The sequence below is a fragment of the Camarhynchus parvulus genome, chromosome 9 (genome assembly GCF_901933205.1).
Source record: "Camarhynchus parvulus chromosome 9, STF_HiC, whole genome shotgun sequence".
Classification (NCBI taxonomy): domain Eukaryota; kingdom Metazoa; phylum Chordata; class Aves; order Passeriformes; family Thraupidae; genus Camarhynchus; species Camarhynchus parvulus.
Genome location: NC_044579.1, coordinates 19,476,977 through 19,489,589, shown reverse-complemented (window position 1 = coordinate 19,489,589; position 12,613 = coordinate 19,476,977). Strand labels below are relative to the sequence as shown.

The window sequence follows — 12,613 nt, the reverse complement described above, 5'->3', positions numbered from 1 at the left end:
CTGTCAAATCCACTGCTGTAACACTGGCTGTAAACTCAGTGTGGGGATGAATCTTATGGGTCTTCCTACAGCAAACTTGGTGTGTCTCAGGCTGCTCACACTGCTTGTGCCACAGCTCAGCAGCTCCTACTGGGCTTGCAGTTTGTAATGTGGAACCCTTGGGATCCCCAGGAAAGAGAGAGAACCACACCATGAGCTGGACTTATTTGTCTTTGGAGGTTGCTGGGAGGGCTTCCCTTGGCAGAAGGGAATAAGCAAAGCCCTGAAGGAAGCATCAGTAAAATAAAGACGTAAATAGAAGTTGATGCAGCTCTGCCTCACAGCTCTGATCTCCAATGGCCTGGTCAGCTCCCCCAGAACAGTCTCAGCCATGCAGCACTGTAAACATTCTCTCTCTCAGAGAAAATAAGGATGGTAACTGATTCTGGCTGGACAGCATCATCCAGTTTTTGTCACAGGTTCAAACTGTCCATATTTTGTCAAGATGCAGGTTAAATTGATGGCATGTTTTTGTCCTAATGAGATAAGAATTTCATCCACAAACACCAAGGCATTTTCAAATCCCACAAGGCCATTAGCGATGACATACTGGGGCAGACAGGCAAGGAGAGATTCTCCCAGGGACCTCTACACCTATTCAAGGTTTTATAGTTAGGATGGAAGCCTGATACAGTCAAATCTCCACATGAAAAACAGACACAAATCCAGACTCCAGACAAAACCCAGGGGTTATCCAATACCAGAACATGTGCACACTGCAAGTCACTCTCATGGTGCATGGGCCAGTGGATAACGTGCCCCTGTCCCTTGCTAGTAGAGCCTCCCAGTGAGCACAAACACTTGAAGCACCTTGTCCCTGTCCCCAGGGAAGCTGCAAATCTCCTCCAGGAGATGCACCATGTCATCATATGTTACCCAGAGAGGCTGTGGCTTCCACCCCCCTGGAATTGTTCAAGGTCAGGCTGGATGGGGCCCTGAGCAACCTGATCTAGTGACTGGCAGGGGGGTGGAACTGGATGAACTTTAAGGTCCCTTCCAACACAAATCATTGCATGGTTCTAGGATTCTACAATCATCCTGCAGCAGCTGCTGGAGGAGCACGGCTCCCAGAGGTGCAGCCCTCCCTGCAGCAGCCCAGCAGGAACAAACTGCTGAAGGCCCCAGTGACAGCTCAGAACACTGTGTGCTCCAGTGCCCCATGGGATGCACTTCCTTCCCATGCCCTGTCCTGCAGGAGGGATGAGCCGGAGCAGGCACCACATCCAGCCCACAGGCCACCTTGCAAGGTGCCTGTGATCAAGAGCCAGGAACCAGAACTGTTTTACTGGAAACATCTCCAAGTATTTCCCAGTTACTGTTGAAAATCCCTCCATGAACAAGGCTGGAACAGCTCCTGGCTCCAGTGCAGGTGCCTCTCCCCAGCTGCACACCATGAGAAGTCCCTGTGCTGACAAAAGCTGCTGGGGTTGTGATAGCAGCAAAGAAAACAGTGAGTAAACAACACACAAGAAATAAGAACAAGTACTCAGAGCAGGAATACCACCACAGCCTGGTATTTACTTAATGACTCATCCAGAGGAGGATCTGTCCCTTTAGGCTTCTGGCCAGCATGAGAACAGGTAATAGGAGAGTGTATGAAATCACTGGAGCTCAGCTCCTCCTGACCTCTGAGAACAAAGAAGCCTTAGAACAGCAAAAAATATCCTCTTTTCACTCTTCACTCTGTTGCACAATCTTTCTCCACAGAGTAAAGTTGCACTTTTTACAGACTGGGAAAGGAGAAAGCAAGAGGCACAGGAAATATTTGTGCTCATCCACACAACAGCAAAACACAGACTACACCAGAAAAGTATTTCCCAGTGAGATTCCTAGCTTTACAGGGTTTTTGGCAGAAGGTTCACAGATAACATCTGAAGAGGACACTAGGAAAACACAAGCACTTAGGAAAGACAAGAGAGCTTTTAGAACTCAGTCACACCTTTTGCTTTGGGGCTTTTAGGTTTCCATCCTTTTATGCAGAACTGTGCAGATCATTCCAGACACCAAAGAGCACCAATGAATGTGAACAGTATTTTTCTCTCCAGCTACAAGACTTTTCTTCCTCAACAAGTAAAATCCCTGACACTGCATCCTCTTGTACCTGTCAAGTCCTACATTCCTGAGAGGCTCTCCTGCTACCAAATATACAAATGTTCAAGGAACTCACATGGCTAATGAGCTTCAAACATACAAAAGCACATGAAGAGTTCACTCTAGGTTCTACTGGGATTTTTACCTCACATGGAAAAGCATTTATGTACAAAAGGCCTGTGACACCAGTGCTGTACATTTTCAAGCAATTTCTGTGCAGGCAGAATGACAACTGACAACCACCTATTTTTCACCCTTTACACTCCAATACTGCTAGTTGGCTCATGCCAAAAAACAAGGGAAAAATTATTAACAAAGTAGCCATCAGAAAGGCAAATTTATTAGCCTAATTAAAAAAAATAAGAATTAATGCTGCTAAGTGGGCAAACTTGGGCCTACATAGCTAATGGCTTCTTTTTATATGTTATTTATTAAAGTGAGAGTAAAGTCTAAACCAAAATATTTTAAACCCTAACTGTCTCAGAAATGCTGGTTTTATTTCAATGTTGAGTGCAGGACTTATGTAACATTTCCCATTTTGATTTCTGTTACTAAAGGATTTTAAAACAAAACTGTACGGTCATTGCCTACAGCCCTAAGGGGCTGAGTACAAAAATAACATAAAAGATATCCCAAACTCTACAAAATACAATTCTGATTTAATTTCATTCAAGCATTATGTTCTTTACTTTGGGGAAATTACTTTATCATCTTTGATAGCAAGCACTCTCCTTCAGCTCTTCTGAACACTGAAAATATCATTTGAGGTATGACTGGAACAAAACTTGAAAATGCCTTATGTAATTTAATATCCTTGCCAAACTAAACCAAAGTTTGTCTTACAAGCTTAACTTTCTCATGCTGCAAATAAAACACCTAAATTTTCTCCACTCACCAGAAAATATCCATGTTCCCAAAGGCTCACCTCTTTCACTAAGCACTCTAGCTTCTTCAAAGGCTTCTGAATCAATGATAATTCATTAGTGGAAAATATTCCCCGCTTCCTCCCTGTTTCTCCTGATGATAAACTACGCATTTTCACAAGCAAGTTTCCATGGGTTGTGTCAGCCCAGAGAGGCAGTGTCAGGCCAAGCTGGAATGAGGGTGGTTCTGCCTTTGGGCAAGGCCCAAGACAACAGCAGCTCATCTGTCACATACAAAACCTACTCACCTTCAGGACATGTTATTTTCCAGTAGGAAAGTGTGAAAAGGCTCATTTCGGAAGATGTAATGGTCCATCAGTTTTTGTCCTTAACACTCTTTGCTGTTCCTCCCAAAATGGTGTTCTGGAGATATAAAAAGAACTTCAATTTAAAATACAGCTCAGATAAACACTACCTTTTTCCTGCTTTTTACCAAGTCCACTGAAAGGTCACCTGAAACCCATCTGATGATGCAGTCACTGAATTACTGCTGTCTTATCTTAAAGGAGGCTGTAAGGAATTATTTCCTCACCCTTGCCACCCTCACAGCTTACACATCTACCATCCACAGCAGCATACTGAGAATTCATCCTGAAGACTGGGAACAGGCAAGGGACTTATTTAAAGTCATGCTGGTGCCAGAACTGAGAATTACACTGTGTTATCAGAAGTCCCTTTTCAGCTTGCCTACTACATTTGACATACTGACATACATTTACTAAACTCAGGTTTACCTCCAAAGCATAAACACTGAACTGTTCTGCTGAATTTTGCTACAATTCCCTCCATAAGAGATTACCTTCCTTCTCCTCACCATAGTGCAGCACAACCAGTGCACTTCTTACCCTGCTTGGAACTAGAAGGAGTTGGACATATGTTTGCAAAATTAGGCTGAAAAGGCAAAGCAAAAGCACTAGGAGTGCAAATGAGTAAATGCCACGTTAGAAGCAATCTCCCTGGCAGTCCCATTTCACAGCCAAAATAATTAGATCACTAGCAAGAAACATCCCAAGTAGCTAAATGGCGTGTTATGAGATTAACCAAGGTCACTTCTCTTACATCCAGCTTTCTAAAAAGATGCCTCCCACAAAAACTTAACCCTAGGGCTCCATCCAAATTAAAAATTCACTGTTGATGTACATCAGTACAAACCAAATCAAAGTATTCCAGAGCCTGCCAAGTGCTGACTGCCCAAGGAAAGGCCACATGCCTTCTAAGTGAGAGAAATCTCCATTTGAGAGCCACCTAAACTCTGAGACTGCTGCTGCTGCTGGGTGTTCAGAGATAACTGCCAACTCATTAAAATCCCACATTAGAAGTTTATTAAATATGCAAACATTAATGGAATTGGACTAGCAGCTACTTAGGCAGATAAAATTTCAGCGTGGCGCATCCCACAGTTCCCGTTATCAATGTTGTTCCTTTTGGAAGCATCTGTCAAAGAGTCACAAAGTTGCTAAGGGCACTGAAACCTTCAACTCTTTGAGATTACTCAGGTCACCCTCTGAACGTTCCCACTAGCCTAGAAAAGACTCTGCTTCCCAATAATTACAGCTCAGTTCTACTGTACGTTTCCACTTTCACACTTCACTGCTGGAGATGCAAAGTATCCCCAAGGGTTCCTCTCCTTTTGGGAATATCTGCAGGACAAGTCCCACACCTCTTAGCAAGCTCACAGGTATAGAGGTTTGTCACATATCCCAAATTCACAGTCCTTGTCAACTTGCTGCTGGAAGAACTACAAAGGGAAGAGCAGAGTGTCATGCAGACAACAGGGATTAAAGAGAAGTGCTTAAAAAGCTGCTCTCCTGAACTTCAGGTGACTCCACACATGCAGGTGTGTGTAGAGCTCTGCTTGGAGCTCCTTCTTTCAGCTCCCTCTAACACAAGCATCAGTCTCTCACACCACTCTTAGTACATTTTGCTCCACAAAATGCAGTTTCATTCCTGGGTTACCCTGCAAAGTCCCAGTGCCTGGTGAGTGTGTCAACAAACCTCCAAGGTTTTGCTGTAGAGTGACATCAGACTTGGAATCGTTCTTCACTAATGCTATCAGTATAATCTGAGTTAGCCCGAGAGAAAGGAGGACAAGAAGTATCTCTCATCACACAGAGAATAAAAGCCCCTAAGAATCCCTAATGTACCTCCAGGTGACTGGCAATAGCCTTGCTCTCTCAGTGGCTTCAAAGAATGTCTGGAAGATTTAATCCTCTAATTATGGAAAACTAAAGTGTGGTCTAGCACCACCTTCTTGGAGATGTGGGGTTTCAGCAAAAAGAAGGAAATGAAATCTTGGGGAGCAACCTTGGAAAAGGCATGATTTATCGGGGAAGAAGGGAAATGAAGGGGTATGAAGTGACCTCCAAAGAAAACACTGAGCTCAAAGAGGCTGAGCAGGCTCTTTACCACCACATTTCCTGGTTCCAGTGACAGTCTGGAGAAGTGAGGGCTCTTGTAATTGTCAACAGTTTCCCAGAGCCAGCACATAGGATGCAACACTAAAGTTTGTGTTTCCTTCAGTCCTGCAACCATATGGGCCACTCAAAATAGAAGGTTCAAGGATGTCTTGGCCAAGAGGGATCAACAAAATCCCCCATCCATCACCTGATGCAACACCAGGCATCACATGTTGCAGAACCTTGAGCAGCAGCCAGTTTGAGGTCAGGCACGCAATAGCCTCCCACTCCATGAACCAGGAAGCCAGGGCTTAGGTTTAGATTTTTTTAAGGAGAACTGAATTATTTTGGAAATTAAGGCAAAGAGGGACTTCAAGGTAGTCTGGGTTCTGAAAAGGGTCCTGACTAAATCTCACGTGGATTCTGGGGACCGATTTTTGCTGCTACAGTGTGTTCAGAAACACAGAAAAGCAGCCAGCTCATAGCTGGCCCCAAGGTCAGCTATTCCCTGACATAGCAAAGGAAAACACATACAAATCCTTTTACCTCTCAAGAGACATCATGATGACTTTCTGTTGCAGATGGTACATTCTGGTCCTAGACACAGGGAAAAATGACTGTGCAAACATTCCCTAAGGCTCTGAGCACTAGGAGGCTTCTACACAGGTATGTGCTGTGTCAACTGCCCATTTGGTCAGTCCACTGAGCTCCTCAACTTGACTGCACTACACAGAGCACATCAACAGTTTGGATTATCTCTGCCCAGAGAGCTCCTGCCTGCAGGAACATGCAATGGATGACAGAACACAAAAATAATACTTGTAGCTTACAGCCAGCGCCCCTGCTCTGCCCACCAGGCTGCAGGAAGAACCTTTAGCCACGAGAACACACTAAATCAGTTAACCAGCAGCAGTATTTCCTCCCAGTACAGACAGACAAACACAATGAAACTACAGGACACTATGCCTTGGGGAATGTAAATAACCCATTAAAGAAGAGCTCTCTTTGTAAGGGAACCAGGGAGGCCACAGTGCTCTGTGTCAGGTGTATGACACACTGACCTGTGCCCAGGGACACAGGAGTCCTTCCACAACCCTACAGCTAAAGCAACTGCTAAACATTCTTATTCCCAAAGTGGTGTCCCAATGCTGCCAAGCAATATGGTGAACTTTAGTGTCCAGGCTGTAAGGAAAACAGGTAGAAAACAAATTATTCTATGAAAACTCAGCCATCCATCTGCCACCACCTGCTGAGGTCCATGGCACCACCAGCATGAGAGCCCAGCACTGTCTCCTCCACCAACATGGAGGTGTCAGGCTGACCTGAGGGTAACAGCAGTGGGTACACAGCATCAGTGGGAAACTCCTCTTTGAGGGATACCTGAGTAGCCCAGACACAGGGAAGGATAACATTGCAAGGAAATTTCATCCCCCTTAGCACTGAGCCATCCTGCCACAGGCCAGAGGTCACAACTCTAGTGGCACCAGCTAAGAGTGACAATGGAACCTCACAAGACAGGCTGGCACACAGATCCAGAGGATGCTGGAGACAATGCCCTCTATCCATGAGTTGTAGGGCAAATCTGTTGAGCTAAGATAGAAGCAGCCAAAACTCACAAGTCTTTGAAATGTGGACAAGGTGTTTCCTGGCAACAGCAACAAACCAATGGAGTAAAATGAATGTTTTCTCAGCACTTTGCTGTCGGGTGACCTCGCTACCACCCTTCTGCAGGAGACAGGATCCTCTGTGACAGAACCACCAGCAGCAGCTGACCCAGCACAGTGACCAAAGCTGACACTGCTGCGCTCCCCTCTGCTCAGCTCCAAGGTTGGATTCCTGACCACCTTCTCCCCGAGGGAACTCCAAAAATAGCCTCTGCTCACTCAAGGGAGGCCATGCCTGAATAAACCAGAGGCAGAGGCCCTTGTTCAAGCCCACACCACTGCAGCTTGCCTGCTCTGGAGGTGGATAAGAGGAGAAATGTAGGCCACACATGCAGAGAGAAAGAGACATCCAGAGTTCAGAGATGCCAGAGATCCCACGGGCAGAGTCAGCAATGAATGCCCATTAAAACAGCCTGCAAGTGCTGGGGTACAGCTCAACACGAGCCAGGCAGGCTAAGGGCACAACACACCTCATCAGAAAGTTAAAAACTTGTGGGATATTTCCCCCACTAAACTGCCTGATGAATCATTAAAGAATATCTTTGTGATGTAACTATTCAGACTTACACAAAGAAGCCTTGTAATTAGCTCTCAAAGTAATCCTCTGGCCACCATCTGGAGCTCAGCCTAAACCTTGACCTCAGGCACAGCAGACAGGCACACATCCGTGACACACACCTGACAGTGAGTCACACTGCTGCACTGCATTCACTAAGCGCACCAACTGCACAGGAATGCTAAAAACTCGAGCCACTTTTTGCTCTACAGGTTCTTCAGTTCACACCCATCACACTTAAGGAAATGGCTTCAAAAATATCAAATTAAAAAGCAGGAGTCATCAATCCAATCCTGCATCTAAAACAAAATGTTTCTTCCACTGAAACCTCAGTTTATAGTAAACAAAGTTGGCACTTGACATACCCAACCTTCTTCCAGTAACACAGGAGGAAAATCTTCCTAGAACCAGATTCTGACAGAAAACAGACTTACCACAGATATAAAATAACTTATTCCCCCAGGTATAAACAGCTCAAAATATTTTACTATTAAAGGATGGCAAAATTCTTCTACCTAAAGCACCACAGATGACTGGATGTTCTTTTTTTGCTAAAACCTTCTGATTAGTTTGAAATTCCTGTTCCCCACAAGCAAATAAAATCTAAGATGGCTATCACCTCTTCTTATAAAGACTCTTAGCTAGAGAAAAATTAGTTTTCTTTAATATACAGCTCTATGTTGCTTTTTGAGCTCCCCACAGCAAAGCAGTCAAGAACAATACATGCCACATCACCAAGAACAAAATTCATCTTGTCAGCCCCAGAGGAATTCTATTTCCAATGAAGTTTAGCAAGCAGATTTTGAGACTTTTGTAAAAAAAAACCCACAAGACAAAGAAAGATGGATGGAGCAGTGAAAGTGCTGAAACAGTTATTGCTTAGTTCATATCTGAGAGCAAATCTCTGCAAGAATGAGAAATGTTTATTTTTTCTAGGGATCACGTGTCTATAAAGCACAAAGAGCCTTCTGTAGTAGGAGCCATGGTCCCAGAGCAGAGACCTCCTACCAGCTGGGCTCCTGGCACACACAATTCCCTCCAGCTCCAGGGATGGTTAAATACAAATAAGAGCAAGACTGGAACAGACCACCAGACGTGGCACCACCAGGAGACCCCAGATTCCGGTCATTTCACTACACAGAGACACACCGGGGCTGTCACCACCACCAGGTACAGATGTGGTTGTCCCCTCACATCATGCAGACCCCCAGCCCTGGCCATGGGGACACTGTGGGGGGGTTCTGAGCCTCCTCTGGGACCACTCCCCACAGCCAGATTGACTTCAGTTTGGCAGGGGGTGGTTTAAAGTGATTATCTTTGCCACAACACCTTTCTCCTGGCTGCAGTTTCAGCAGGGATTGCTCAAGACCAAAGTTCTACACAAGTCAATATTTAACTTCAGCTCCGCACTGCTGAGACCCACCTGGAATATTGGATATGGTAACTTATTAAAGCTTATGCTGCCATTTCTAACAAAAAATAATAACAGGCAAATTCTCTTCTTCAGGAGAACTTGTGAAGAAAAATTCTACAGGAACAGCAGTTAAGAGTCAGCACAAGTAATTTTATAAGGGAACTAAAGGAAAATGCTTCCAGGAAAGGAGATCTAAACAATGGGAGGTGTACACTGCAGAGCAGGTTCAAGGCAAGGGCAAGAGTCACACAGCAAAAAGCATTTAAAAACAAACCACACCAAGGTCTGGAAATTCAGCATTTGTCCCAGAAGCAGTGTTTTAACATTGCACTTAATCTATGTCACAAAGGCTTATATATGTCTTGCACATTACAAGGAGAAGCAGTTATTCTCTGATTACCACTAACTATGACCTGCCATACTAACACAGACTTTAAAATAACACAATAAACAAAAATGATTTTTTTTCCGGGTTAATTGTTCCTAGTCTTTGTGAGGGTAAGAAAACTGCTTATATTAAAAAAAATTCTCTGCATGCTCCTGATATAAATTTTTGCCAATAGTCTCACCTTTTATCTTTTTGGAGAGCTTTTTGCTGTGAGAAACAGCTCTTAACATACAAATCAGGCCAAAAGTGAGCAACTGAGAGTAATTCCTTCTTTCCTACATCTGTTTCAATTCTTTATCCACCTGTTCTCTGTGATTTCTTTATTTGTTGTTAGCACTCCCACCTTTACATTTAGCAAAAGCTGTTTTTGTTCTCTAAACCAGAACATCTGTTGTAGCAATGATTCCTGTGGAGTTATGGGTGAAAATCAACACAGACACCATTCCAAAAATGCCCCAGTTCTGCATTTCCAGCCCTTCACAGGCACCAGTTTGGTCAGCAACCAAAAGGAAACTTTGTCAGGAAACAAAAATATTTCTGCTGGGAAAGAGTGGAAGGAAGAGGCTGAGGATATTAGGAACATCTGGAAATAAGGAGTAGTGCACAGCTTTCAACCCAAAAAGATCCAAAACAAAACAACAAACACTACCAAAAAGCCAAACCACAAACACCAGGACTGTCCAGCAAAGTGTAGCCTCAGGGAACATTTTCAGGAGCAGATTAACTGGTTTTGATCCCTGTCACTGCCTAATGGGTGGCCTCCCTCTCCCTGCTGGATGCACAGACACAGGTCCATGGATTCAATTTCCATATGGTGCTAATTGCCAGTGGGTTTGGCCCCTGAATCCAGCCCACCACTGACACCTGCACCTGAGGAGCAAGGGAAACAGACAAGCAGAGGGATGGAAAAAAGGTGCACAGGGCTCCCCTTTCCAGCAGTAATATAATATCAAACCTGTTCCTGAAATTCCATGCTTCCAGATCCATACAGTTACCACAAAAATGCAAGCTTTCACAGCTCAAACACCTCCTTGGAGCAATGAGATCACAACTCCACTCCATCTTGGAGTGAATGCAGAAAGCATTTACCTTTATTTTTCTGCTCTGCTTCAAGAATGAGACCAGTATACTAAGAGCAACCTACCTCTGAAGCAGTAAAACTACAGGTTAAAAGAACAACTGCAAGTGAAGTCACAGCAAGGTCTCAGCACTTTCCAGCAGCAAAATTCCCAGAGAGCTCAAACAAGAGAGGAGGCAGGTTCCTGTCTGGTTTATCTAAAGGTTTTATTTCCATTGCACTACACTTGCAAGTGTTACACCCAATTGCCATCCATTTAGCAAAAATGAGACACAGTACAAGATTGTTCCCGGGGCAGTGCCCTTCCCTACAAGGAGAAAAGAGGAATGGTTTGGATTGGAAGGGTTTTTAAAGCTCACCTCATTCCAGCCCCTGCCATGGGCAGAGACACCTTCCACTATCTCAGGTTGCTCCAAGCCCTGTTCAACCTGGCCTTGGACACTTGCAGGGCTGGAGTAGCCACAGCTTCTCTGGGCAACCAGTGCCAGAGCCTCACCTCCCTCACAGGGAGGAATTCCTTCCCAGTATCCCATCCAACCCTGCCCTCTGGCAGTGGGAAGCCATTCCCCTTATCCTGGCACTACGGTTCCTGCATTCCCTCATTAACGTAAGAGCTGCACTTCTCTGGGCTAAGCCACAAGTGAAGAATCCACTGAAGTCATCCCATCCACTCACCCAAACTTCTGCCAGCTGAGAGAAGCATTAAAACTCCTATACTTCTTTTGTTTTTACTGGAGCGGGCACAAAACCATTGGAGCCTGCTGGTCTTTGTTGTTGCCAACAGCCCCCAGACAAGATTAGGACAGACACCAGAGGCTTAGCCCCAGTGGGATTTGCTCCAGGTTGTCTGGCGAATGACTGAAACGCTTCCTGCTGCCCGGAAAGCAGCGAGAACACCCTGGGACTGCTCACCTGCCTCCCAAAAGCCACCGCCAGCACCTCGGCGGCGGCTCTGACCGCTCTCTTAAACTGGAAAAAGTCCCTTTTTTTAATATCAAATATACAAGCGTGAGGACTCCGCGCCTGCAAATAAGGAGCGCAGTCTCCTGAGCATCCCGAAAGCCGGGCACCCCATTCTCCGAGCACCCCGTGTCCCTCAGCCTTCCCATTCCCCGAGTACCCCGTGTCCCTCAGCACCCCTAATTCTCCGAGCACCCCGCGTCCTTCAGCACCTCCATTCCTGGGCACCCCGTGTCCCTCAGCACCGCCATTCCTGAGCACCCCGTGTCCCTCAACACCCCTATTCCCCGAGCACCGCGTTCCTGGGGCACATCATTCCCTCAGCGCTCCGTCACTGGGACACGGCGTTCCCTGAGCATCGCGCTCTCTGCGCCCTCCGTTCCCGGTGGCTCCCGTACCCCGCGCTCCCCGCTCCCTGCGCAGCCCGTACCCCCGAGCCCTGCGCTCCCTGCGCAGCCCATACCCAGCGCTCCCCGCTCCCTGCGTAGCCCGTACCCCGACCTCCCCGTTACCTGCGCAGCCCGCTCCCTCAGCTCCGCGTCCCCGGCCGGCTCCGCCCCGAGACGGACCAGCAACGTCACCTCCGGCAGGGCGCCGGCTGCGGGCGGGCTTTAAATCGGGGGCGGGGCCTGAGCAGTGTGGGTGGGGTGACTGGGCGTGGCCGAGACCTGCAGGGGCATGGGAGGGGTGTGAGGTGCCGGGGGCGGGATTTAAAGCGTGTGGGCGGGGTCTAGTGCTGCATGGGCGTGGTCTGATGATGTGTGGGTGCGGTCTGATACGTGGGCGTGGCCTGTAACGGCGCGCGGGCGGGTTTTGGGCGGGAAGGCGTGAGGCGGCCTCGGGCCGAGCCCGTGAGGGGCCGGGCACAGCGCCTACGGCCGGACCCGCCGCGCCTCGGGCCGTGCCCGTGAGGGGTCGGGCATAGCGCCTACGGCCGGACCCGCAGCGCCTCGGGCCGTGCCCGTGAGGGGCCGGGCATAGCGCCTACGGCCGGACCCGCAGCGCCTCGGGCGAGAACCGTGAGGGGTCGGGCACAGCGCCTACGGATGGACCCGTGAGGGGCTGGCTGGTCGAGGCGGGCACCTCGGGCCGTCCTCAGGCGCT

General features: G+C 47.1%; 1 protein-coding gene across 3 annotated transcripts in view; it reads right to left on the bottom strand.

Moving 5' to 3' along the window:
* The window catches only part of MAP3K13 (mitogen-activated protein kinase kinase kinase 13), a 71,922-nt gene extending 59,843 nt beyond the window's left edge, over positions 1-12,079 (bottom strand). For 2 of the 3 annotated variants that reach the window (XM_030954380.1, XM_030954383.1), the window contains exons 1-2: positions 12,022-12,079; positions 3,302-3,416 (exon numbers count right to left, since the gene is read on the bottom strand). The gene's annotated coding sequence lies outside the window, so the exon portion shown is untranslated. Of the gene's footprint in view, positions 1-3,301; positions 3,417-11,972; positions 12,000-12,021 lie in introns of those variants that run through there. The other variant, XM_030954381.1, reaches the window with a different exon arrangement.
* Between the last annotated feature and the right edge of the window lie 534 nt (positions 12,080-12,613).